This window comes from Elephas maximus, chromosome 27 (genome assembly GCF_024166365.1).
Source record: "Elephas maximus indicus isolate mEleMax1 chromosome 27, mEleMax1 primary haplotype, whole genome shotgun sequence".
Taxonomy (NCBI): domain Eukaryota; kingdom Metazoa; phylum Chordata; class Mammalia; order Proboscidea; family Elephantidae; genus Elephas; species Elephas maximus.
The window spans coordinates 37,342,928-37,370,725 of record NC_064845.1 but is presented as its reverse complement, the minus strand read 5'-3'; the positions used below and the strand labels follow the sequence as shown (position 1 = coordinate 37,370,725).

Below are 27,798 nucleotides of genomic sequence, written 5' to 3'. Positions count from 1 at the left end.
TATCGCCTTGTATCTCTCTGCATAGCAACCATTTTTTTTTTTTTTTATACCATGCAACCATTTTACCAATAAGTCCAGAGTCACTGGCACGTCTTCCTTACTAGGTCCAGTCAGTGTAACGGGCCCATGTGATAGCTTGTGGAAGGGAAAGGTGATAAAGTTCCCTGCCGTGTAAATTAGGATGTATGGCTGGAGAGTTGTAGCCATGAGGTAGGGAACTGAAGGTGTATTGGTCATGCAGTTGTTGTTTTGTGTTGTTGTTAGGTGCCATCGAATTGGTTCCAACTCATAGCGACCCTATGCACAACGGAACGAAACACTGCCCAGTCCTGCACTATCCTTACAATCGTTGTTATGCTTGAGCTCATTGTTGCAGCCACTGTGTCAATCCACCTCATTGAGGGTCTTCTTCTTTTCAGCTGACCCTCTACTCTGCCAAGCATGATGTCCTTCTCCAGGGATGGGTCCCTCCTGACAACATGTCCAAAGTATGTAAGATGCAGTCTCGCCATCCTTGCCTCTAAGGAGCATTCTGGTTCTTTTGGCAGTCCATGGTATATTCAATATTCTTCGTCAACACCACAATTCAAAAGCATCAACTCTTCTTCAGTCTTCCTTATTCATTGTCCAGCTTTCACATGCATTTGATGCAATTGAAAATACCATGGCTTGAGTCAGGCACATCTTAGTCTTCAGGGTGACATCTTTGGTCTTCAACACTTTGAAGAGGTCCTTTGCAGCAGATTTGCCCAATGGAATGCGTCTTTTGATTTCTTGACTTTTCTTCCATGGCTGTTGATTGTGGATCCAAGTAAAATGAAATCCTTGACAACTTCAATCTTTTCTCCATTTATCATGATGTTGCTCATTGGTCCAGTTGTGAGGATTTTTGTTTTCTTTATGCTGAGGTGTAATCCATACTGAAGGCTGTGGTCTTTGATCTTCCTCAGTAAGTGCTCCAAGTCCTCTTCACTTTCAACAAGCAAGGTTGTGTCATCTGCATAATGCAGGTTGTTAATCAGTCCTCCTCCAATCCTGTTGCCACGTTCTTCTTCATATAGTCCAGCTTCTTGTATTATTTGTTCAGCATACAGATTAAATAGGTATGGTGAAAGAAAACAACCCTGACGCACACCTTTCCAGACTTCAAACCAATCAGTATCCCCTTGTTCTGTCCGAACAACTGCCTCTTGATCTATGTAAAGGTTCCTTATGAGCACAATTAAGTGTTCCGGAATTCCCATTCTTCGCAGTGTTATCCATAGTTTGTTATGATCCACACAGTCGAATGCCTTTGCATAGTCAATAAAACACAGGTAAACATCCTTCCGGTTTTCTTTGCTTTCAGCCAGGATCCATCTGACGTCAGCAATGATATCCCTAGTTCCATGTCCTCTTCTGAAACCAGCCTGAATTTCTGGCAGTTGTAGAGATGGGAATGTCCCAAGTCCACGAGTCAGGAAAGTGCCCTCTGATTCACATAGGCATACGAGCTGTAAACCCAAGACTGGCAGGCCTGAGAGCAGGGTTCTTGCTCACAGTCTGTGAAAATGGGCAAATCTCAAGATTGGCAGGAAGACCACAGGTAAGCTGCTAGCTCAAGTCCCAAGAACTGGAGGTCAGACAAATGGCAGCCAGCTGCAGAGTCCAGAACGAGCAAAAGCCCCCGAGCCCTTTTGAATGTCTGCCCACATTTGATGCAGGCTACATGCCCAAGGAAGCTCCCTTCAACTGATTGGCTACTCACAGCAGATCCCATCATGGGGCTGATCACATATTAAATCTCAATAGGGAAGTGATCACAACATTATAGGACTGCCAAAACACTGAGAATCATGGCCCAGCCACGTTAACACACAATCTTAACCGTCACAGATCTTGATCTCCTTGCCCTTCCACAAGACACCACACTGGTCCATTACATTGATGACATTATGCTGATTGGACCTAGTAAGAAATAAGTATCAATGGCGCTAAACTTATTGGTAAGACATTTGTATGCTAAAGGATGGGAAATTATTCCAACCAAAATTCATTTTCCCTATGCCTCAGTGAAATTTCTAGGGCTCCAGTGGTATGGGGCCTGTCAAGATATTCCTTGCAAAGTGAAGGAAAAGTTGGTGTATCTGGCCCCTCCCACAACTAAAAAGGAGGCATTGCACCTGTTGGGCCAGTTTGGATTTTGGAGGCAAAATATCCGTCATTTGGGTGTGCTATTCTAGCCTATTTATCAAGTGACTTGAAAAGCTGGTAGTTTTGAGTGGGGCCCAGAACAAGGAAAGGCCTTGCACCAGGTTCAGGCTGATGTCCAAGCTGCTCTGCCACTTGGGCCATGTGATCTGGCATATGCAATGCTTTTGGAAATGTCCATGGCAGATAGAGATGCTGTTTGGGGTCTTTGGCAGTCTCCTGTTGGTGAATCACAGTGCAGACCCTTAGGATTTTGGAAAAAAGCCCCGCCATCCTCCACAGAAACTTGTTTCTCCCATAGCCAGGATTCATGGGTCCAGGAATCAAGAGATGGAAACGGAAGTGGCACCATTCACTATTACCCCTAGGGACTCACTTGCAAAATTTTTGCTTCCTATCCCCAAGACCCTAGGGATCTTAGTTTCAAAGTGAGGAGTGATCCCAGCAGGAGAAAAACATTGATCGACCTAGAAGTTAAGAATGCCACCTAGCCACTTTGGGCTCCTCGGCCTCTGGATCAGCAGGCAAAGAAAGGGGTTACCATATTGGCTGGTGTGATTGATCCTGATTACCAAGGGGAAATCAGAGTGATATTGCATAATAAAGGTAAAGAAGAGGATTTCTGGAATACAGGAGATTCCTTAGGACGCCATGTAGTACTACCATGCCCTGTGATTAAAGGCAATGGAAAACTACAGCAACCCAATTCTGACATGATTGCTAATAGCCCAGACCATTCAGAAATGAAGGTATGATTCACCCACCAGGCAAAGGACTATAATCAGTTGAGGTGCTTGCTGAGGGTAAAGGGAAAACAGAAGGGGTGGTAGAAGAAGGTAGTTTTAAATACCAGTTATGACCACATGATCAGTTGCAGAAATGAGGACTATAATTGTTATGAGTATTTCTTCCTTGTATGTGTGCATCAAACATTTTTGTTTTGTTCACTTAAAAAATAGAAGATGTAAGTGATACTAGTGCAGTTAGGCCAAGAGGGGAAGTGACTTTCCCAAGATCACAGCACCAGTACCCAGCCCTGTTTGAAGGTGTACTCCATGCATGCTGCTTCCCACCCCTGCTTGAAATTCTTCCATCTCTGAGTTTGTGCATTAGCTACAGGGCAGATATCCCAAAAGGCAAGGTAAGCGTGGTGAACACCACACCTTTGATGTGGTGAAGCGTATGTGAAGTTGTTCACTATAGATTCGTAAGTAAGCACAAGTAAACTTGTGCTTACCTTGCTTACTGGGTCATCTGCCCCCATCAGGGATTGTAAATTGAAAAAGAGGCTTTGATTCCGTAGGAAGGTGCTGTGGGGTTGGGAGAGAGACAGATGCCAGCCATACCTAGAAGCAGAGTCTTTGATGTGGTGAAAAACTATGAAAATGTTCACTACAGATGATCTGGTAACCAGTAAGCCCTGTACTTACCTTGCCTATTGAATAATCTGCCCCTGATAAGCTAAATGCAACATCAGCCCATGGGTTCTTATCTCACAAACACTTGCTGATATCCCTAAGAAGAAGATGCTAGACTGATGCCCACTGTGTGGGTGGGGGGACTGGGGAGGCTCTAAGAAGCACAAAGACTTGTCTAGGGTTGCACATTGCTTAAGAGGGATGAGCTGTGTCTGAACCCAGCTCTGTCTGCTGCACCCAGGCCCTCCCCAGGTTCTGTGGGGGAAGGGGAGGGGGCTGTGTTAGTGTCACTGTGTACAGTTATGGAGATGGCCTGGGGAGAGGTGAGCAATCAGCAGCCCAGAGGAGACTTTGGGGAGGTCTCATCTGAGGTTGGGCCCAGGTCAGGGGACCCAGAACATGACCTCACTTCCTTGACACCAGAGTACATAGAACTTGGAACCGTGGTAACCAGGCACCCACATTGTAAACAAAGCCCCCTACCCAACTCACTTGAGTGGAAACGCTTGAACTGAGAACATGTTTTCTTGTTGTTTCTCATCCCCTGTTGAACCGAAGCTTGAGAAATCCAGGAGTTCGACCCTGTCCCGAAGGCTGAGACATGGTCTCATATCCCACCCCCGAAGGCTCTGGCCACTTTCCAAAAGGAACCCAAAGGTAACACAGGGTGGCCCAGAGCTGCCAGTCCAAGCCAGGCCACCCCTGTGATCCCACCTGGGCAGCCTCACATCCCTCTCCCAGATCATACCAGCCCCCAGGCCATGCCAGCCCTTGTCCTCATGGGGTCCCTGGTAAACAGGGGCAGGGAGGAAATGTGGACAGAACTGATGAGACAGAAAGTTGTTGGATAAGGCAGGGTCCATTTGGGAGGGAGGAGAATGGGAATCAGAGAAGGAGGGCCATGTGATCTGGGGAGATTTGGGAGGGGAGAAGTGATGATGAGGATGATGAAAATGGTGCTGTTGCTTGAGGGCAACCCCAAGCTCCAGCCCCACAGCCCCTCACCATCACTGGGTTCACAGGGCTGGGTCTGACCTGCAGTGGGGTGGTGGCTGGGCCTAGTCCAGCAGGTTGGGTGCCTTGGAGACTGGGAGCTGGGGCATCAAGGCAGAGACCTCCTTCAAGTCTCTGCCCCAACCCCACTGATCACATAGAACTCTCTGGAACCTAAGCCTGCCCAGAGGTCCCAGTTCAGACCAGGGCTTTAGGGAGGGACTGTCAGGGTCACAGACCGAGTCAGCACTCTCACCTGGGACTGCTCTGAGATGCAGCTCGCCTGAGTGGGGCAGTCAAATCACAGTCCTAACTACTGGAATTGCCTGGGCCACTGCTGACCCTATGCTAGTTCGGCTTCTCCCAGATCCTGCTGCAAAACTCAAAGGTTGATTTTTCTATCCGTGGGCTTGGCCAGGGCTGGATGGTGCACCCCTAGGCCGACCCACTCATCACATGGTGACAGATGGGAAACTGGGAGCTCCTCCAAGGCCCAGGGGGCACAAGGGTCTGAAGGGGCAGAAAGCGAAGGAGGTGGCTCAGAGGGGCCCTTGATGCCTCCCAGGCCACTGCCACCACTGTCTCTCCAGAACCAGGTGCAGAAGATCCCCAAAGAAAAGGAGAATGGCATCACCCAGCCAGGGTCCAGGAAGGGCTGGTGTAGGCTCAGGGTAAGTGCAGGGGAGGGGTCTGGGTCCCTGGGTGGGACCCTAGATGACCAGAGGGTGCCTGGGGCCCAGACAGTGCCCTGGAGACCCCCAGTTCTCTCCCAGGAGTTTCCCGCTTGAGGGCCCCCAGTCCCCTCTCAATGAAATTGACCACCACCGTTTCCTGTCCTCCTACCCCCCTGCCACTGCCCTCCCTGCCCTGGCCAGCTACAAAGCCTCTTTTCCCATATTTGTAAGAATATCAGAAAGGAGTTTTTTATACTATCGTCCCTTCACATCAGCCCATGGGTCTTTTTGCATGTTGCTGCTGTTTTAGTGTTTAACTTCCAATCCCAGGGCCCTGGGCAGCAGTCGGCTGGGCTGTCCTTCCACACCTTCTCCCAGCCTCGCACATTGTCATGCTTAGCAGGCTTCTTCTACCCTAAAGTGCAGGGCTCAGGCTATGACACATCTTCTTCTGCCACTGCAAGCTCAAGAAACACATCATGTGACCCGTCCCGTTCAGGAGCTGTGTCCTTACCACAGAATGTTCCAGAAGGGAGGCCAGTCCCCACAGTGACATCTAGTGCAAGCTCACTCCTTCCCGGCTGGGGACAGTGCACAGAGCAAACACACCCATGAGACTGGCCCTGGACTGATTCCTTGTGCTGCCCTTTCAGCAGGGCTACAGGAATGCTTACGTGTGTCCTCATACACAGACCCACTCAGGACAGACTCCCAGGAGTGGCATGCTGGGGGAAGGATGTGCACATTTCAAGTTAGGCTCACTAGAGCCAGACTCCTTCCCAAAACAAAAGTCGCAGTCCTGTGGCCCAAAAGTCTTGACAACGGCTGTGTCCCTACATCGAGCCAGTTTTGGGTATTAGGGTTCTTTTCCGTTTTGCCAATCTGCTGTCAGGGTGGCCAATGGAACTGCAGGGTGGCTTTGAGGTGCTTTTTGGCCCTGAGAAGCCAAGCCCCTTCTCAGTCCTTCACTGGCCATTCAGTTTCACTCTTTCTGAGTCATTTGTTCACATCCTGGATCCTGTGGGGGTCTTTCTCCCACCCAAGGATCTCCAGGTTCTCACCCTTGGCTGGATCTGGGTACTCCATAGCTTCAGGTTCTCAAAACCCCCTTTGATGTACAGAAAGAAATATCTGTGTCCTGCTTATCTCATGGGTGTGTTCGCTCTGTGCACTCTCCCCAGCCGGGAAGGAGTGAGCTTGCACTAGATGTTCCCCTCTGAGTCAGGAGCAGAGCAGGCCTTACGCAGCACAGAGGGAACATCACAGAGCCCTAGTGTTGGACAGTTCTGGGGGCTGACCAGGTGGCTTTGAGGAAACACTGGACATCACCATGCCTCTGTTTTCTCATCACTGGAATGGGGTGTTTTGTGAGGACTCACTGGAACACTGCTCTTCCTCCAGGGAGATACCATGGTTACTTAGTTAACAAAATCCCTTCAGGTTCCTAATGTTTGTAATCATCTCTCCACCTCCAAATGTGCTTGGAAAGCCCAGCCCTGTTTTCTGCTGAAGGCACTCATGTCCCACCTCCTGCCACAGGTCACTGAGGGAGAGGGAGTGCCTGGTCTGAGCTCTGTGCCCCTGACCCTCCTGGTGGTTCATGAGGCTGCCTCTGACAAAATGTCCCTCCTCTGTCCCACCCCAGTGTGTCTGTGGTTCTGACGAGGACTTGGATGAGGCCTGGGTGATGAAAACCTTCAAGGCAGGCTCACTGGAGAAGCTGGTGGAGCACCTGGTGCTCGCATTCCTAAACGGTAACTTCTCCTACATCAGAATCTTCCTGGGAACCTATAGAACCTACGCCACCACCCAGCAGGTCCTAGATCAGCTGCTCCAAAGGTGAGCGCCCTGCCCTCCACAGCCCAGTGGAGGCTCTGTCCCCTACCAGTTGTGAGTCTGCAGAATGTCACTTCACCACTCAGAGCCTGTTTGCTCCACTGCGAAGTGGGGTGATAAAGGACAAATCAGCTAGAATTACTGTCAGGACCCCGTGGGACAAGCCATGGAAAGTGTGTACCAGAGCCCAGCTCTTTGGTAAAGGGTGTTGGAGGGTCTGGGATGTTCACATTTATTATTTTCTTCTCCCCCATAAAGAAACTGTCTGCCTCAACCCTCACTCACTGTGTGCCCTTGAGCAAACTTATTTCCCATTTGTAAAGGGGAGGTTGAGATTCCATTTAGTGGGTCCTTGTCCTTGGTATTGCCAGAACAGGTATCTTGGAGGCTGGTAGAAGGGTCCCAGGACTCTCAGATACCTGGGAAGGTGCTGCTTGGGTTCACTCATTTACCAGTTGTCTATGAAGCCCCTACTGTTGCAGACACTGTTCCAGGCACTTAGCATTGTTCAGTAGACAAAGCAGGTAGGAAGCCCTGCCCTCCTGGACCTCCATTCTAGTCGGGGAGTCAGACAGGAACATTAGACATCTTAAGCAAGTAGTGTCCACAGTGCATTAGATGTGACACCCTCACACCACCTCTAGGTATGGATGTAATCACCCCTATTCTGCCCAGGATGCTGAACCCCAAGACCAGCTGAAAGGGTGAGTGGACTGTGGGTGGACAAAGAGGGGCTCCTGTCTATTCAGAAGGGTGGAGGCTGTACGGGGCCTGTGTCTGGATTGGGGCTGGGCAGACTGTGGACCCCACACATCTGGATTCCACTACAGGAATGAGTTTAGAAGCACCTCCTGCAGGAGATAAGCAGTCATAGAGAGTTGGGGGTGGAACCGGGCATTCTGGGGAGCAGAGGGGAGGCTGGGGGCTCAGAGAGGCCCCTGAGAGAACCCATCCCCGCACAATCCCCTCACATTTCCATTTGCCCCCCCCATACTGGGGGCCCAAAATAGGAGGTGTCGGGTGGGAGGGAGAGAAACCTGCTCCTGAATCTCAATCCCCAGTTGTGGATGCTCAGCTGCTATGTGGGGCCTCTGTACCAGGGGAAAACTGTCAATGGGAGAAGAGACGATCACATGTGTGCAGAGAATCAGGCAGCATGGTGGTGCACACTCTCCAGAGAAGGGTACTGAGGGCCTGGGCATCTGGGGCAGGGGACAGCCTCCATGTGCCGCCCAGCATCAGATAATCCTGGAGCACTACTGTGTGCCAGGCTGTGAGATGAACATGCAGACACACATCTCCGTGCCCTTAGAGGGTTACTGCCCAGTGGGGAGAGGGCCAGGGGAGAGAAGGGGATGTAATTCAGGCTCCTCAAGGAGGGAGAGTTCTTTAGATCATTGATGGGGACCTCTCTGGGACGGAGGCTGTGTGGTAGCCCTCTGCTCAGTGACCAGGCCTGCTACTGCCAGGATAGCCAGAGGGTGTGATGCAGGGTGGTGCTGACCTTTGGAAGGACGGGCAGACACAGGACCCTTTGCAGGGGTGCCCTGGGAGGGCAGTGTCTCAGGAAAAGCCAGGCCTCTGACCCTGCTCTTCACCACCCACCCCTAGTGCCATCTCTTTTATCCTGGGCACGTGGCTGAAGGAATACTCAGAGGATTTCGATCAGCCCCCAGACTTCCCCTGCCTAAAGCTCGTGGTGAAGTATGTGCAGGTGAACATACCAGGCTCACATCTAGAGCACCGTGCCCAACTTCTGTTGGCCCAGCTGGATCAAATGGAGGTCACTGAGACAGAGCCAGAGGGTGAGGAGGACTGGGCATGCCTGCATGTGAGCTTGTGAGGGGGACATGGGAAGACCCTGAGAGGCTGGGGTTGACCTATAGCGCAGAGTAACCTCAGACCCTCCTCTGGTGGACCATGGTCTGGGAAGACTTCCTGGGGTGGAAATCTTGGGAATGGGCTTCTCTTGATGGCAGTGAGATGTTTTTCATCATTGGAAAGGTATGACGAAAGGCAGTCATATTGGTGAACATTTCTCCTCTTGCAGCTCCAGAGCCAAGGCCAGGGCCAGTTGTAAAAGTAGCTCAAGATCCATCTTTGTCCCGAGAACTGGCTCCTGCACCATGTTCTGGGGTATATTCTGCTCCTGTACTGGCACCGGAGCTCCATAGCATACCACCTATTACATCGCCAGCTCCAGAACCTGCACCAGATGGAGAGCTGGCTGGAGGGGTGGATTCCCATCCAGGGTCACCTCCAGAACTGGCTCCCGGACCACTGGCTGATGTTAATCCTACTCCTGCTACAACACTGGAGCTCCATACCACCCCAGCTCTTTCATCACCAGCACCTGCGCTGGCACCAGATGAAGAGCCAGCTGGAGGGTCAGAGTCTTATCCTGGGCCACCTTCAGAGCCAACTCCTGGACCACTGGCTACTGTCAGTCCTGCTCCTGCTCCAACACCAGAGCTCGATGTAGCCCAGGCCCTCCTCCAGCTCCATCACCAGCATCCGATGGACAACTGGATGGAGAGGTGGATTCCTACCCTGGACTACTTCCAGAACCGGAACCTGGACCACCAGCTGATGTCGATTCTGCTCCTGCTCCAACACAGAAGCTCCGTGGAGCACCAGCTCTTCCATGATGAGCTTCAGCTGTGGCAGCAGAGGGCTAGCCCCATGGAGGTTCGGATTCTTAACCTGGGCCACCTGCAGAGCCAGAGAATGGACAACCTGGTGATGTGGATCCTGGTACTGAACGGACACCGAAGCTCAATAGAGCATCACCAGCTCCAGCACTGCCACCACACGGAGAGCTGGATTTTTACCCTGGGCGACTTCCAGAACACATTCAAGGAAAACTTCATGAGTTACATTCTGTCCTTGCAGGAACATTGGAGCTGGGTACATCAACAGGTCCTCCATCAGCAAGTTGAGCAGACAGAGAGCCTGCTGAAAGATCAGATTCTGTTCCTCGGCCAACACCATAATGGGCTCCTGGACCACTTGGTGAGGTTGATCATGCTCCTGGACTAACACTGGAGCTCCTTAGACCACCATCACGAGCTGCTTCACGACACCAAATGAAGAGCCAGCTGAAGGGTCAGAGTCTTATCCTGGGATACATCCAAAACCTGCTCCTATACCACCTACTGATGTTGAACCCACTCTTGCACCAAAACCAAAGCTTCACTGGCACAGGCCTTCCTTCTCCATTTTCATCATTGACACTAGATGAAGGGCCAGCTGGAGGGGTGGATTTCCATCCTGGGCCACTTGCAACTGGCTCCCAGATATTGATCCAGCTCCTGTTCCAACACTGGAGCCCCATACACCATTACATCCTCCATCTCCAGCACCGTCTGGGGCACCAGAGGCCTAACTAGTTGCCACATCTCCTCTACAGCAGCTCCTTATTGACAGCCAGGGAACATCTGCTCCAGAAGCAGACCCTTATTTCTCCTCACCTGAGTGGGTAGTTCTTGGTTTTGTTGTAGTATTTTCCCAGTTCAATTTATTCTGTATAGTTTATAGTATTTTAACTGGTAGGTTTCTCATTAAATAAAGTTTTGTTGTAATAGCTTGCAAGTGTGTAATATAGTGGTTTTATGTACTTTTTCACAATTTTATTCACCATCGCCAGTGTCTCCTTCAGAACATTTTCATCACCACTGTGATGGTTAATGTTATGTGTCAACTTGGGTAGGCCATGATTCTCAGGGGTCTGGCTGACATTATGTAATCACACTCCATTTTATGATCTGATGTGAGCAGCCAATCAGTTGGAAAAGGCATTTCCTTGGGAACATGGCCTTCAAATCTATACATTTCCTGGGGTATGCAGCCATTAATCTGGCCAATGTATTTTTCTCCATCCCTGTTTTGAAGGATCAACAGAAGCAGTTTGCTTTCAGCTGGCAAGGCCAGCAATACACCTTCAGTGTCTTATCTCAAAGGTATATCAACTCCCTAGCCCTATGTCATAATTTAATCCATAGGGACCTTTATCACCCTTCCTTTCCACAGTATGTCACACTGGTCCATTAAACTGATGACATTATGCTGATTGGACATAGTAAGAAAAAAGTATCAATGACTCCACAGTTATTGGTAGAATATTTGCCTGCTAGAAGGTTATTCCCCCAAAATTCAGTTGTCTTCCACCTCAGTGAACTTTCTAGGGCTCCAGTGGTGTGGGCATGTCAAGATGTTCCTTGTAAAGTGAAGGATAAGTTGATGTATCTGGCCCCTCCTACAAATAAAAAGGACGCACAGCCCCTGCTAGACGTCTTTGTATTTGGAAGCAACATACCCCTTTTGGGTGTGCTACTCCAGCCTATTTATCAAAGGGCTAGTTTTGAGTGGGCCCAGAACAAGAGAAGACCTTGCAAGAGGTTCAGACTGATGTGCAAGCTGTTCTGCCACTTGAGCCATATGATCCAGCTAATGAAATGATGTTTGAAGAGTCACTTGCAAATAATGATGTTATTTGGGGTCTTTGGCAGGCTCCTATTGGTGAATCACAGTGCAGGTCCTTAGGATTTGGGAGCAAAGCCCTGCCGTCCTACACAGTTAACTACTCTCCTTTTGCGAAACAGTTTTTGTCTTGTTACTGGGTCTTAGTAGAGACGGAACTGTTAACCACGGGCCACCAAATGACCATGTGTCCTGAGTTGCCCATCATGAATTGGGTGTTGTCTGACCCATAGAGCCATAAAGCTGGATGTGCACAACAGCACTCCATCCTTAAATGGAAGAGGTATGTACGATACAGGGCCTGAGCATGACCTGAACACTCAAGTAATTTGTATAAGGAAATGGCCCAAATGCTCAGGGTCCCCACTCCTGTCATATTACCTGCCCTCTCCCAGGCTGCACCTATGGCCTCATTGGGAGTGCCTCATGATCAGTTGCCTGAGGAAGAGAAAACTCGTGCCTGGTGTATTGACGGTTCTGTGTGATATGCAGGCACCATTTGAATGTGCACAGTGGAACCAATGCAGCCCATTTCTGGGACTTCCCTGAAGGACAGTGGTGAAGGGATATCTTCCCAATGGCAGAACTTCAGGCAGTGTGCCTGGTTGTTCACTCTGCTTGGAAGGATAAATGACCAGATATGCAATTGTACACTGATTCGTGGGCTGTGGTCAATGGTTTGGCTGGATCGGCAGGGACTTGGAAGGAACATGATTGAGGAATAGGAGTCAAGGAGGTACGGGAAAGTGGTTTGTGACAGACTTCTCCGAAGGAACCAAAGAACTCACATTAATGAGTGGGGGCTCCTTGTCCTTTGCCAGGGACCCCTGTTTCTACATTGGGCCTTTAGGGCAGACAAAAACCATTATTGCTTTAAGCACCATTGTGGATTGAAATTATCATTGTTGGGTGTTTCATCCTGTGATCTGCTGAATTGGAATAATGAGGAGAGGCATAGTAATATGTGTAAGGCCTTTCCCACTTATTAGCTGTGAAATCTTCAGCAAATTACTGCCCCTCTCTGACCCTTGGTTTCTTCAACGTTACAATGGGACTAATACTGTCTTCCTCACAGCACTATTGTTGAGGATTACATTGAAATATTGGTGAAGCACTCAGAATGATGCCTGGCACATAGTAGGCAATCAATGAATGGGAGTTAAAGCAAGAGATACAGGAAAGGTGGCCTGTGTGCAGGTTTAATCTGGGAGTGCAGGGTAAAGTTGATGGAAGGATTTCTTGTCACCCAGGGCATCAAACTCCTTCCTATATAGTTGTCAGTTAGGTCCTTCCTGCCCAGGCCTCCTATCTTCAATGCCTGAAGAGGTCCATTTACTAGAGTCTTTCCTGGGACAAGTACAGGTTTGACAAGGAATGTCTGTACCCATACAATGAAATGGGAATTATATACACCTTATTGTGGTTAGCAAAATTGTGTAGTGGGTAGACCACCAGTAGTTTTTCCTTCTTCTTCAAGAAATGAAGCTGCCAAGTCATATTTGAGCAGATCTTGAGATCCACTTTTGCTATGCAGATGTAGGCCAAGGGCTTTTATGCCATGAATAAGACATTTGTATTTTAATTTATTTTAATAGGAAAGCAGCTCCTCTTGTAGCATGCAGAAGTCTAAGGAAGATTTGCACAAGTTACACAAGAAACTGGGGGGTCTCCTGGGAGAGAAGGAATTGATTGTATCTTATCACAACCAACCATGGCCAACATCAGCACCAACCATCACTATTACCACCACCACTACCTCCACCACCATAACCATCACCATCTCCGCCATACAACCCACCACCACCACTTCTACTACGACTGTCACCACCATCACCAACACCAATACTACCATTTCCACCACCATCACACCACCAACCATAATAATCACCATCATCACCATCACCACTTCCATCATACAACCCACCACCATCATCACACCACTTACTGTCACCACCATCATCATGCTACCCACCACTGCCATCACCACCTCCCTTACACAAGTCATCACCACCATCCTTACCAGTACCACCATCACCATCACTCTTACCATCAATTTTACCGCCACCAGCAATGATGCCCCCTGTCACCAGAACCACCCCTGTTACTCTCAATATCAACATCATCAGCATCACCACCTCCATTACAAAACTTGTCACCGCTACCATTACCACCCTTACGTTCACCATTGTTCCTTCCCCCGTAATTCAGATCTCTAAGTCTGGAGAAATTAATTTTGGTCTAGGTCCATTGGCCCAAGACCCTAATATAAAGTTCTAAGAGAGAGAGAACACATGGACTTTCCTTGGCCCTAAAAGGGGAGAGACGAAGGGGAGTGATAGTTTTCTTTTTCTTTTTGAGGCTATGGATCTTGAGATCTACTTGCACCCTGATGTATATGAGGGAAAAATAACACACAACTGGTTTGGGGGAATTCGGACCCTCTAAGTCTGAGAAAACAGAGTGTTATCCTTTCTTAAAGGAAAGTTGGGTCCATTAATCTTAATTCAGCGAGATCATTAAGCAAAAAGACTCCCAAAACTACCCCAATCTCACCGCAATGGGACAGTCTATCACCCAAGGAAACAGAGGGATGAGATAATCGTGGTGAAGGTGAGCCTTGAAGGTGATTAGACACAAATGTTGGACTTTCAGATATTCCCAGAAAGTGGACAAGTCTTGAGGGTTTCTCTTTAGGGCCTGACTGAGACATATTAATCCTACCTCAAATAATAAAACGAGAGCAAGAGTGAGTCCAAAAAAAAGAGTAAGTCAGGAAGTGAAAAATACAAGTCAGAGACAATTTCCATACCATGTGGTTCTGGCATCAATCTCCAAAGGGACTCCTCACCTGGGTGTGGCAAGGACTTCTCTGTCCTGGTCCAATCTTTTCTTCTATCATCAGGTTCTGCAGTCCTCACTGGTCCTCCTTTGTGTGCCACGGTGATCCACATCAAGCTTTCAGGCATTAGGAAAGGGGCTTTCTTAAATAAAAGTTCTTTGTCTGTTTTGGCTTTTACACTGAGATTGCAGAGGATTCAAATTCTTTTCCAGCCTAAAGGTACAGAGCTTTATCAGCTGTGTTCACATAGCTTTAAGGTCCCTGGGTGGCTGCAGAAGCAGCACGGGGATGGCGAGTGACCTCCTCTAACCTCACAAGGGGCAAAGAGAACCAAGATCAACGGCCCCAGCCTGGCCCCCATGAGGTGGAGACCAAGCACGCCTCCTCTCTCCAACATCTTCACCAATTCTGACACCAACTGTCCCTCACGCAGCACTTTCTGTAGGGTTCGATAATTCATTGCAGTGGCCACACCGAACTCACAGGCCATATACATGATTATGGTTTTTTTTACGGAAATAACAGGTTACGATTCAGCCCCGGGACACTCAAGGATACAGTTCTTCCATTGGGCAGCCTCTTTCCAGCCATGCTCGCAGGCACAGTTCTCCCTGGCCCTAGGCCTCTGCCCAAAGGCACTCCCTGTCCGTCAGCTGGAAAGCCCAATGCGCGGTCTCCCTGCTGCCGGGTCTGTGCTGCAGCTTCTCACTGCCTTTAGTGTTACAGTTCTCTCTCTCTCTGTCTCCTGGTTCCAGGAGCTTCTCGGCATAGGGATCCCAGGTCCAAAGTCATGCTCTCCGCTCCTGGCTATTCTTCTTTGGTGGTGGTGGGATCCTCTCCTTCCGGCCTCTGGGGTGGCTCATTTCAAGCCCAACAGAATGGCAAACCTGACCAATCCCTTTGGTAGGCCACAATTACCATATCTGCACAGTCCCACCCAATCACTTGGGTGAGAGTTGCAAGACCATGGCTAGAAAGGCCACACAAAAGTCATCTATCACACTACAGTGGCGCAAACAGTTTACACTGGACTACGAACCAAAAGGTTGGGGATTTGAAACCATGCAGCAGTGCCACAGAAGAAAGGCCTGGCAATCTTCTTCCATAAAGATTACAGCCAAGTAAACCCTATGGAGCTTGATCCTACTCTGTAACAATTGGGATCGCCATGAGTAGAAATTGATTCAACTGCAACAGGTTTTGTTTTGGTTTTCATATAGCTTTAACTTTACCTTTTGCTATTAGGACATTAAGGGAATCATGCCTCCTTTTCCAAGTGGGCTGTGAAATACTGCTGCTGCCGGGTTCACTGGGAATGGCCGTGTACTGCCTGCACTGTTCGGCGTTCTGCCTCACTCTGGCTTCTGCACCCTCTGATCTGTGGCACCCTCTGATCTGTGCCGCCGGAGTATGAAGGGGTCTTAAAGCCTGTGCTGTTAGTTGGGTGGGAAGGGATTTAAACAGCCTACAAAGCCCTCCCCTGTGTCATCATCAGCTCTGGGAGGACTTGGATGTTGCACTGGGAACCATTCCCCGCCCTACCCCCGACAGCTACAGCTGTCTGAGGTTTTTATTTTTATGTTTTGTTGTTTAACTATTTCCTGCCCACTTCTATGCAGGCTGCCTAGGCAGTTCTCCAGCCCACACCCTGTCCAGCTCAGGTGGGACCCTGAATTCACCCTGGAACCAAGATAAATAGAGCCAGAGAAACTGCCACCATGAGCACAGATTAGTGACACAAAGGTCCCCAGACAGACTTGTGTCCCTAAGGCCCCCAGCTGTCTGGGCTGTTAGCTGAGCATGAGGAGTTTTTAAATTTTAAAACACTTCAGTCACTAACATCAAAAGAGGCGCTTTCTAAAACATATAAGGTATACACATGGCAAGGGAATCAAATTCTGAACATTGGGACTGAGGGTAGTAGTTTTTTTTTAATGTTATGAAGTTTAGCAAGAAACACTTTTGTGTTTATATAAATTTTGTATGCAGTAATACAGAAATTTGTATTCTGGGACAAAAACCTGAGATTCTTTGAAGGAAAAACACAAATAAGGACAGAAGAAATAATGCAGCAATGACAACACCCCTTAGCAGTTACTCAGCCCGTGTGGTAAAATTCAGGGGGAAAATGTTCTAATTGTCCCATTCTGGTTCCAGCTGAGTCCTTCTCAAAGGACTGAGATAAAGTACATGTGTGGGTGGGTTAGAAAGAGAGACCAAAACCCTGTTGCCGTTGAGTCGATTCTGACTCATAGCGACCCTACAGGCAGAGTAGAACTGCCCCACAGGGTTTCCAAGGAGCGGCTGGTGGATTTGAACTGCCAACCCTTTGGTTAGCATCCGAGCTCTTAACCACTACATCACCAGGGCTTTAAGACAGAGAAAGAGAGAGAATGTAAATGTGAGTGTGCCAGCCTAAGTTGTGTTTGTAATCACGAGTGTAAATGTGAATGTGTGTGTGACTACGAATGTAAGTGTGTAATGTGTGTATTTGAATGTGAGTGTAAGCTGTGTGAGTGAACATGCGTGTACAAGTTTGCGAATATGTGAATATAAGTACATGAATGTGTGTGTGTCTGAGTCCCGTAAGTATGAGAGTAGCTCTGTGTGAGTGTAAGTTGCCGAGTCAGAATCGACTCGACAGCACTGGGTTTGGTTTTGGTTTGGTGTGAATGTGAGTGTACAAGTCTGTGTGCAAGTGGGTGTGAGTGTGAATGTGTGTATGAGTGTAAGTTATGTGAGTGTGTGCATTTACTATGCATCCAAAGATGTAACTTTTAGGGATCTCAACTTTGAAATCTCCATTATTTCTGAGCACGAACACCCCCTTGTCCCCAGCGAGATTAGCTTGGGACTTGGTAATGGCTCTAAGGAGCCCTGGTGGTGCAGTGGTTAAGTGCTCGGCTGCTAACTGAAAGGTTGGTGGTTTGAACCCACCAGCCGCTCCACAGGAGAAGGATTTGGCAGTCTGCTTCTGTAAAGACTGCAGCCTCGGAAGTACTACAGGGCAGTTCTACTCTGTCCTACGGGGTCACTGCGAATCGGAATCCACTCAACGGCAACAGGTTATAACGTCCATTCAGCCCTATTTGCCCAGGACAGAACTCATTTATGCCTGTTGTCCTGGCATAACTTTCATTTCTTTGCAGCCGTATTGATTTTTGGTTGAGGTACAACTCACATCAGTAAAGGACACAACTCTTAAGAGTACAGCCTGATGATCACTCTGGGGAAGTCTCCCAGGGTTTCTCGTCAGCCCACCTGAAAGAGGGTGGATTTCATTGTCCACAAGCATTTTACTTCCCCTGTGGTCTTTGACGAATACTTTATACATGCTGGAGAATCAAAGGAAATGTACTGCAGGTATTTGGAAACCAGGGAGGGTTTAAATTCCATTGCCTTGACTCGATGGGCTTTAAGGATGTGTCGATTCTAGAAGGTGTAAACGATTAGGAACCTTCATAGAAGTTACCATAATTCAAAGCATGTGAACTTCCCTTTACCCTGTCACCACCAGTTCAGCCTTACCCTGACAAACTTGACTTTGGTTAAAGGAATGAATCATCCCACTGGAAATCATATAGGAACTGTGGGAGAGAGTATGGGATTTGGAATCGGCCAGGCTTAGCTTTGCAGCTTGACTCTACCATTTGCTAGCTCTGTGTCCTTGGGTAAGTTGCTTTAACTTCTCTGGGCCTCACTTTCCTAAACTATAAAAGGGGCAACAGGATTTACTTTGCACAGTTGGGGTCAGGATGACATTTAATGAATATATGGGGCCTGGCGCATGGGCACCAAGTAGATGATAGCTAATATTTAAGTCAGATTTAAGGATCAGAATAAAAGCAAAGTGTGGCAGATTATATTTTCCAAAATTGGCCGCAGCACTATCTCCAGTCTCACTCATTCTTCCAGAATTTTGCTGCTCCGTGTCAAGAGGCAGGGTCTATTTCCCCTCCGTGCGAACCTGGGCAAGACTTTGTGACTGCTTCAATTAACAAACAATGTGGCAGAAGCAATGTTACATGACTTCAGAGGCTACATCAAAAAGGACAATACAGCTTTTGCCTAGTCCTCTCTCTCTCTATCAAGATGCTTACCCTTGGAGCTCAGACACCATGCTGTGAGGAAGCCCATACTAGCCTACACAGAAAGACTACATGGAGAGGTCCACATGAAGAGGAACTGAGGCCCCCAGCCAATAGCCCTTATCAACCATCAGACTTATGAAGGAACAAGCCTTCAGATGATCTCAGCTCTCACATACAAGACATCCCTGCTGTGCGCTGCTCAAATTCCTGACCCACAGGATCGGTGAGCATAATAAATGGTTGTATTAGCTATGAAGATTTGAGGTAATTTTTTAACGGGCATAGTAATTGGAATTCAGTGTAATCATGGTGTTTCAGATGGGGTTGACATTTCTCTCATACATCTGCATCAGGCTGTTTGCTTTCATTCATTCCAAAATCAAAGGTTAAGAGCCTGTTATACATATTTGTACTGTTGCTTATGTTTGTAAGCCAGTATGGAGGTTCCTCTTCACAAAATTAATTGGTCATGTACTCAAACCTAATGTGGTCTTCTATATCCAAGCTCCTACAGCCCTGTGTATTATTTAACACTGCCCATTTACTAGCCCGTGGGAGGTGGAACTACAAAATAATGTAACCATTTCATAACCAAAGATGTGTGAAGTTGTATATCCAAATTACTGCTATCCCATCCAGACAGCAGCTGTGGAAGACTGAATCCTGTTCCTTTGTTTTCCATGCCACAAAGATGGAAACTTTCTCCAGTACTATAAATTCATTTGAGGAAGGAGAGAATTACAGTAAACTAGCAAGGCCTCAAGGAGCCCTGGCAGGTCAGTGGTTAAAGCACTCGGCTGCTAACCAAAATGTCAGTGGTTTGAACCCACCAGCCGCTCCACGGGAGAAAGATGTGGCAGTCTAATTCCATAAAGACTTACAGTCTTGGAAACCCTATGGGAGACTTCTAGTCCATCCTACAGGGTTGCCATGAATCAAAGTCGACTCAGTCGCAGTGGGTTGGTTTGGTTAGCAAGGCCTCAGGTCACAGCCAAGGAAAATTAGGCCAGAAAGCTAAGGCAGCAGCAACACCAGTTTTGCAGACCGGTCCAAACCAGAGAGAATGGGATCCACAGGCAGATCATGTGCATGAGAACCACACTGTGGTCTAGAGCAGTGGTCACAGCAGAGTGTGTAATAGAGCAGCTAGAGCATGAGCTTTGGATCAAACGAAGCTGGGTTCACATCTGGTGTCTCCACATACTGGCTGTGTGACTTTGGGTAGGTTCCTCAATTTTGTCATCTGTAATATAGTACCTGCCTCTGGCAGAGGTGACTAACTGTTTTCCAAAGATACGCATTCCTCCTGTATAGTGTAGTTGTGGCTGGGAAGCAGCTGGCGCGCATCTAAAATTGCTGTGTGACTAGACCTGCTTAATGAAATACAAGGAGAGGTCACGTCTATCACTTCTATGCTGAGGTGGCTAAGTGCCCAGTGCACATTGCCCACACTAACTTCCCTTTTCCTGGTGAACCTGGAGGCCACGAGTTGAAGACGATGACATCACAAGGTAGAGTGACCCTGGATCCCTGCATCACTACTTGGAAGGAACCACTCAACCTAGAACAGGCACACTGCACTTTGTGCGAGTTACTATGTTAACACACTGAAAATTGAGGGTTGCTTGCTATAGCTGCTAGCCTACCCACACTCATACACTGTTAGATAATTGTTAACTGCGTAATTGTAGGTAATTATAAACAATTTTTTACCATCTGTCTTTCCCACTTGACTGGATGCTCCTTGAAAGCAAGGACTGGACCCTATTCACCCAGTGCCTTACACTGTGTCTGGTGCATGTGTTATGGACTGAATTGTGTCCCTCCAAAAAATGTGTCAGCTTGGCTAGGCAGTGCTTCCCAGTATTGTGTGATTGTTCAGGGTTTTGTCATTTGATGTGATTTTCCTCTGTGTTGTAAATCCTAACTCTATGATGTTAATGAAGTGGGATTAGCGGAAGTTATTATGTTAATGAGGCAGGACTCAATCTAAAATATTAGAAAAACCAGATAACTGGGAGCTCCTAAAAATCAAACACCTATGCTCATCCAAAGACTTCACCAAAAGAGTAAAAAGACCACCTACACACTGGGAAAAAATTTTCAGCTATGACATCTACAACCAGCACCTGATCTCTAAAATCTATATGATTCTGTCAAAACTCAACCACAAAAAGACAAACAACCCAATTAAAAATTGGGCAAAGGATATGAACATGCACTTCACTAAAGAAGACATTCAGGTGGCTAACAGATACATGAGAAAATGCTCTCGATCATTAGCCATTAGAGAAATGCAAATTCAAACTACGATGAGATTCCATCTCACTCCAACAAGGCTGGCATTAATCCAAAAAACACAAAATAATAAACGTTGGAGAGGCTGTGGAGAGACTGGAACACTTACACACTGCTGGTGGGAATGTAATATGGTACAACCACTTTGGAAATCGATCTGGAATTTCCTTAAAAAGCTAGAAATACAACTACCATACGACCCAGAAATCCCACTCCTTGGAATATATCCTAGAGAAATAAGAGCCTTTACACGAACAGATATATGCACACCCATGTTTACTACAGCACTATTTATTACAATAGCAAAAAGCTGGAAGCAACCAAGGTGTCCATCAAAGGATGAATGGATAAATTGTGGTATATTCACACAATGGAATACTACGCATTGATAAAACAATGATGAATCTGTGAAACATTTCATAACATGGAGGAACCTGGAAGGCATTATGCTGAGTGAAATTAGTCAGTTGCAAAAGGACAAATATTGTATAAGACCACTATTATAAGATTTTAAGAAATAGTATAAACTGAAAAGAACACATTCTTTGGTGGTTACGAGAGGGGGGAAGGAGGGAGGGTGGGAGAGGATTATTTCCTGATTAGTTAGTAGATAAGAACTACTTTAGGTGAAGGGAAGAACAGCACTCAATACAGGGGAGGTCAGCACAACTGGACTGGACCAAAAGCAAAGAAGTTTCCTGAATAAACTGAATACTGTGAAGGTCAGCGGAGCAGGGCCGGGGGTTTGGGGACTATGGCTTCGGGGGACATCTAAGTCAATTGGCAAAATAAATTCTATTAAGAAAACATTCTGTCTTCCACTTTGAAGTGTGGCGTCTGGGGTCTTAAACGCTAGCAAGTAGCCATCTAAGATGCATCAATTGGTCTCAACCCACCTGGATCAAAGGAGAATGAAGATTACCAAGGACACAAGGTGATTACGAGCCCAAGAGACAGAAAGGGCCACATGAACTAGAGACTACATCATCCTGAGACCAGAAGAACTAGATGGTGCCTAACCACAACCGATGACTCCCCTGACAGGGAGCACAACACAGAACCCCTGAGGGAGGAGAACAGTGGGATGCGGACCCCAAATTCTCAGAAAAGGACCAGACTTAATGGTCTGACTAAGACTAGAAGAATCCTGGCTGTCATGGTCCCCAAACCTTTGGATGGCCCAGGACAGGAACCATTTCTGAAGCCATCTCAGCAGACATGGGTTGGACTGGACAGTGGGTTGGAGAGAGATGCTGATAAGAAGTGTGCCACTTGCATCAGGTGGACACTTGAGACTTTGTTGGCATCTCCTGTCTGGAGGGAAGATGGGAGGGTAGAGGGGGTTAGAAACTGGCAAAACGATCACGAAAGGAGAGACTGGAAGGAGGGAGCAGGCTAACTCATTGGGGGGAGAGTAAGTGGGAGTGTGTAGTAAGGTGTATGTAAGTTTACGTGTGAGAGACTGACTGGATTTTTAAACTTTCACTTAGAGCAAAATAAAAATTATAAAAAAAAAATATATATATAAAGTCCACGTCCAGACCCCAGGAAAACAAGGCTGTGTGTTTGTAAACTCCCTGTGATTCTGCCAGGGCACCAAGCCATCCTGTCAACCTCAGTGAATAAGACATTCATCCAAGGCATCACTGGGCACCTCCTTCCTCTCGTTTTCCGTTAGTGATATGCGTGCACTCCTCTCTGTAGCTGCTCAAACAGACCAGCCTCTCTTGGTCTCACATTCATGGCCTCTTTGTTGGTCCCAGCAGCCCCCAGGATATTGTCTGGGAATGGATGCTTTAATACCCAAGACCTTTCTACTTCTTCCCTCCAAAAGGGATTTTTCCCCCCTCCCAGAAAATATTTCAAGAAAACAATTCCATTTTCTTGTGTGGCTGAAGAGGTGCTGCTGCTGTGCTGCTGCTGAGGGGAAGAGCTCTCTGGATGTGATGGTGCTGAGAAGGACAAGAAACTAACATTGTTTTTCCTTCCCTATGCACATACTGGAAACCCTGGTGGCACAGTGGAGAAGAGCTTCATGCTGCTAACCAGAAGGTTGGTAGTTCGAACCTACCAGGTGCTCCTTGGAAGCTCTGTGGGGAGCTCTACTCTGTCTTAAAGGGTCGCTATGAGTTGAAATCGACTCAAGGGCAACGAGTTTAGTTTTTATGCACATCTAGAGTCCCTGGCGGGGCAAATGGATAATGTGCTGGGCTACTACCCAAAAGGTTAAAGATTGGAGTCTACCCTGAGGCACCTCAGAAAAAGTCCAGGCGATCTAGTTCTAAAAAGTCAGCCTTTGAAGAATCCATGGAGCATAATTCTACCCTGACACACATCAGGTCACCATGAGTCTAAATCCAATTGGTAGGAACTGGTTTATGCACATGCTCATCCCCTCCCTGGAGCCACGGTAGCTCAGTGGTTAAGAGCTACAGCTGTTACCCAGAAGGTCGGCGGTTCAAATCCACCAGGCACTCCTTGGAAACCCTATGGAGTAGCTCTACTCTGTCCTATACAGTTGCTATGAGTCGGAATTGACTCAGTGCCAACGGGTTTGTCTGTTTTTGTTTTTAATCCCATCCCTGGAATCGAGATAGCAGTGCCCATGTGATGACGGCGGTGCGACCCGAGGTCTTTGGCAGGGAAGGGGCCTCTGCTCTCCAGCAACCAGTGTTGAGCTGGGCTGTGATGCTGCCTGTTTCTAATGGCTCCCAGGACCCCATTCCTGAGAGATGTGTCCCATCCCTTGGCCTCCCTGCTCTTGACAATCTGACTTGCCATTGTCCCTGTCCCCTTGAGTCTGGAATTGATATGTAAATAGATAGGTCGGTATTGCTGTGCTAAGCACCTTATAGTATTAAATCATTTAATCCTCACAAAAACTCTATGAACTAGATCCTGTTGTTAATTCTGTTGAGTTCCTGGCAGTTCCCTGTCCATATACTGCTGCAGACAGTTTGGAATTTTCTCCAGCAAAATTTTATTTGCATGTGATATTAATGATTATAAAGAAAAAAAAAAAAAACCAAACCAGCTGCCATGGAGTCAACTCTGACTCATAGCGACTCTATAGGACATTAGTGGTTGGTGTATAAATTGGCATCATAGTCATATGAACTGGTCTTCCTTGTAAGAGTATGGGTATTATCCTATCACTGACAGCACTGTACTTCAGGACAGGCCTTAAACAGTTCTTTTTGACAATGAACGTGACACCACTCCTCTTCAGTTGTCATTTCCAGCAGACTGGACTACATGATTGTCTGATTCAAAATGACCAATTCCAGTCCATTTCTAGCTCACTAATGCCTAGAATATCAGTCTTTACGTGTTCTATTTCATTGTTGAAGACTTCCAGTTTTCCTAGATTTATACTATGTATTTTCCACATTCCGATTATTAATGGATGTTTGCCGTTGTTTCTTCTCATTTTGAGTCTTGCCACATCAGCGTACGAAGATCCTGAAAGCTTGACTCCGTCATAGTCATCAAGGTCTACTCTGCATTATGGAGGCAGCTCCGCCCCAGTCGTCTTTTGAGTGCCTTCCAAAATGAGGGGCTTGTCTTCTAGCACTATATCAGACAATGTTCCACTGCTATGCAGAAGGTTTTCATTGGCCAGTTTTTTAAAGAAGTCATCATGTCCTTCTTAACAGTCTATCTTAATCTGGAAGCTCCACTGAAATCTGTCCCCCATGGGCGACTCCACTGGTATTCGAAATATTTGTGGTAGCATAGCTTCCAGCATCACAGCAACATGAAAGCCACCACAGTACAAGCTGGCAAACAAGTGGTAGGAAGACTGCCTAGATGAAAACAAAAAAAATTTTAAATATCACTGTGCTTATCTGAAAAGTTTTGTATAAAACACGGCAATGGCCTACGTGACTGCTCAACTTCCCTTCCAGATCTAGGATAATTCTTTAAAGTTTTGGCCCCTAATTCTAAATGTGTGGTGTTCACTCGACCCTGTTTGTCTGCTCCCCCCTCTGGTGGCCATTATACAAATAACAGGTCAAAAGCAACTCCCAGGGCAACGGCTGCTTTCTCTTTCATCAGTACTTCATTCATTCCTATGAACATCACCTACTATACGCCAGACCTTACACTAGATGCCAGACATAAGAAACTAACAAGATAGTAAACACTGCAGTCAAGGGTCGTAGACAAACAAGTGAATAGATAATTACAAATTAGTGAAACAAGGGTCATGCAGAAGCATAGAGAGAATACTGGGAGTGTACGAAGGATACCTGGGCTGGCCTTGGCATTCGGTTAGGGCAAATGAGAGGAAGTGGAGAAGGGGGGGATTGAGAAGGGCAGGTAGAGTTCCTAAATTCAAGTAGGAGTAGGAGGTAAGAGAAGGCATTGGGAATTCAGGGAGTTGCCAGGATGCTCGTTCAATATGGCAGAAGTCAGAACACAGGTTTCAAGGGAGGAGAGCAACAGGTGGGGTCAGAGAGATTGGTTGGGGCCAGATCACAAAAGGCTTTTTATGTCACACTAGAGTTTGAGCTTATATCCCCTAGGTTAGTGGTCCCCAAATTATTTTGATTATGTTCCTCATCCATAAAAATATTTGTGTATACACCTCCAATATATGAATATTTATTCATTTATACATTTTATACCTAGGCAGTGTAGTGTAATGGTTAAGAGCTTGGGCTCTGGAGTCAGATGGACTATATTCCAAATCCTGGCTTTGCTACTTTTTAGGGACGTGACCCTGAGCAAACAAATTCTCTGTACCTCACCTTCCTGATCTGTAAACCATAAGTTTTACGTTAACTTGCTGTCAAGTCGATTCTGACGCCTAGCGGCCCTATAGGACAGGGTATGACTGCCCCATAGGGTTTCCAAAGAGTGGGTTGTGGATTCCAACCACCGATCTTTCGGTTGGCAGCGGAGCTCTCAGCCATTGCACCACCCAGACTCTGAATATTATTGTATACATCCACTACTGAGTGCCATTATAAAGGGGGGGTGGAATTTATACTTTGTAAGGGCTCCACCGGAAACCCTGGTGGCGTAGCGGTTAAGTGCTACAGCTGCTAACCAAAGGGTCGGCAGCTCGAATCCACCAGGCACTCCTTGGAAACTCTACGGGGCAGTTCTACTGTGTCCTGTAGGGTTGCTATGAGTCAGAATCAACTCGACGGCACTGTGTTTGGTTTTGGGGTAGGGGCTCAACCTGCCCCAGAAAATCTGTCTTAACAGAAACTCACTTCAAAATGTTAAGAATTATTGTCATCTTCAAAACTTGTAACTCGAAGAGCAGACCACTTCTAACCCCTCACCTACCTGACAATAAATAGCCTTGGCCTCTCCTGATTGTACTTATACCAGATTCATCAGTGCAGGTAATTCCTGCATTTAGCTCAAAGCAGTGACATGAAGCCTGGGGTGGGGCCTGAGAACCTTCTTTTATAACACGCTTCCAAGTAGCGCTGATGCTGCTGGTCCAAGTACTACACTTTCACATTCGGAAAAGAAAATATAAATATCAAATAAACTACCTCTGAAAAATATTTTTTATTTTGCCAGCACAACTAGATGGTGCCTGGCTACCACTACCAAATACTCTGACAGGGATCACAAGAGAGGCTCCCAGACAGAGCTGGAGAAAAATGGAGAACAAAATTCTAACTCACAAAAAAACACCAGACTTACTGGTCTGACAGACTGGAGAAACCACAAGAGTATGGCCTCTTTTAACTCAGTACTGAATTCATTCCTGAGGTTTACCCTTCAGCCAAAGAGTAGATAGGTGCATAAAATGAGCAATAATACACTTAGCTCAACCGTGTATACCAGACTAAATGGGCCTACCAACCCAGGGGCAAGAACGAGAAGGCAGGAGGGCACAGGAAAGCTGGACGCATGGCAATGGGAAACCCAAGGTCAAAAAGGGGAGAGTGTTAACGTGTCTCAGGGCTGGCAACCAATGTCACAAAATAATATTAATTATTTAACGAGAAGCTAATTTGCTCTGTAAACCTTCATCTAAAGCACAATAAAAACAAATAAATATTTTTATTTTACTTATTAGGACACAGCACAGTTTCGTTCTAAAAAATGTGTGTGTGTGCGTGCGTGTGTGTGTGTGTGTATATATATATACATATAAAACCCTGGTGGCCTAGGGGTTAAGAATTCAGCTGCTAACCCAAAGGTCAGGGTCACAAGTCTGAATCCACCAGGCTCTCCTGGGAAACTCTATGGGGCAGTTCTACTCTGTACTCTAGGGGCGCTGTGAGTTGGAATCGACTTGACGGCAACAGGTTTGGCTTTTTGTTGTTGTTGTTCACGTATATATGTATGGAAACCTTGATGGCGTAGTGGTTAAGAGTTTGGCTTCTGGCCAAAAGGTCGGCAGCTGAAATTCACCAGGCGCTCTCTGAAAACCCTACGGGGCAGTTCTACTCTGTCCTATAAGGTTGCCGTGAGTTGGAATCCACTAGTTGACAACGGGTTTGGTTTGATATCTATATATGTGTGTGTGTCTGTGTGTGTTTTAGAAAAGGTAAATATGCTCAATTTTTTGACAATGTTGGTTTAGTCCTAAATTCAGATTATTCCAGTACCTGAAAAAGAACTTCAGCAACATGCACAGATACCAAATGGAAAAAGTGCTTTACGGACTTTGCCTAACAAGTTGTGATACTCATTTTTCAGCCTTATCCACCAGGTAGGCAAAGCTCTTTGTTGAAATTCAGCTAATGTTTTCCATGTTTCCTAAAGTCAATCGGTTATTCTTGCAAAATAATTTTCATATTGTTAACAAATTAGCTTATTTTACCTTTTTATGAGGCTCAAATATCCTGTTTCCAAGTGTTTAAAGCATAGAAACGATTTTAACAGGTGGCCCGCTTACATAATATTCTGCCTCAAAATCACCTAACACTAGAGACATTTCCACTATCCCTTGTCAGTATAGTCTCTCCAAAGTATGAGTATAATTTTTTTTATTGGGTTTTAAG

At 46.9% G+C, this 27,798-nt stretch overlaps 2 protein-coding genes across 3 annotated transcripts in view; both read left to right on the top strand.

Annotated features, from left to right (window-relative positions):
* The window catches only part of LOC126068466 (uncharacterized), a 1,054,989-nt gene that overhangs the window by 283,567 nt on the left and 743,624 nt on the right, over positions 1-27,798 (top strand). The window lies entirely within an intron of this gene.
* Positions 2,664-27,798, top strand: part of LOC126068451 (ral guanine nucleotide dissociation stimulator-like) — a 480,137-nt gene continuing 455,002 nt past the window's right edge. Inside the window, exon 1 of one of the 2 annotated variants that reach the window (XM_049870990.1) lies at positions 2,664-2,939. The gene's annotated coding sequence lies outside the window, so the exon portion shown is untranslated. Of the gene's footprint in view, positions 2,940-4,728; positions 5,136-27,798 lie in introns of those variants that run through there. The other variant, XM_049870991.1, reaches the window with a different exon arrangement.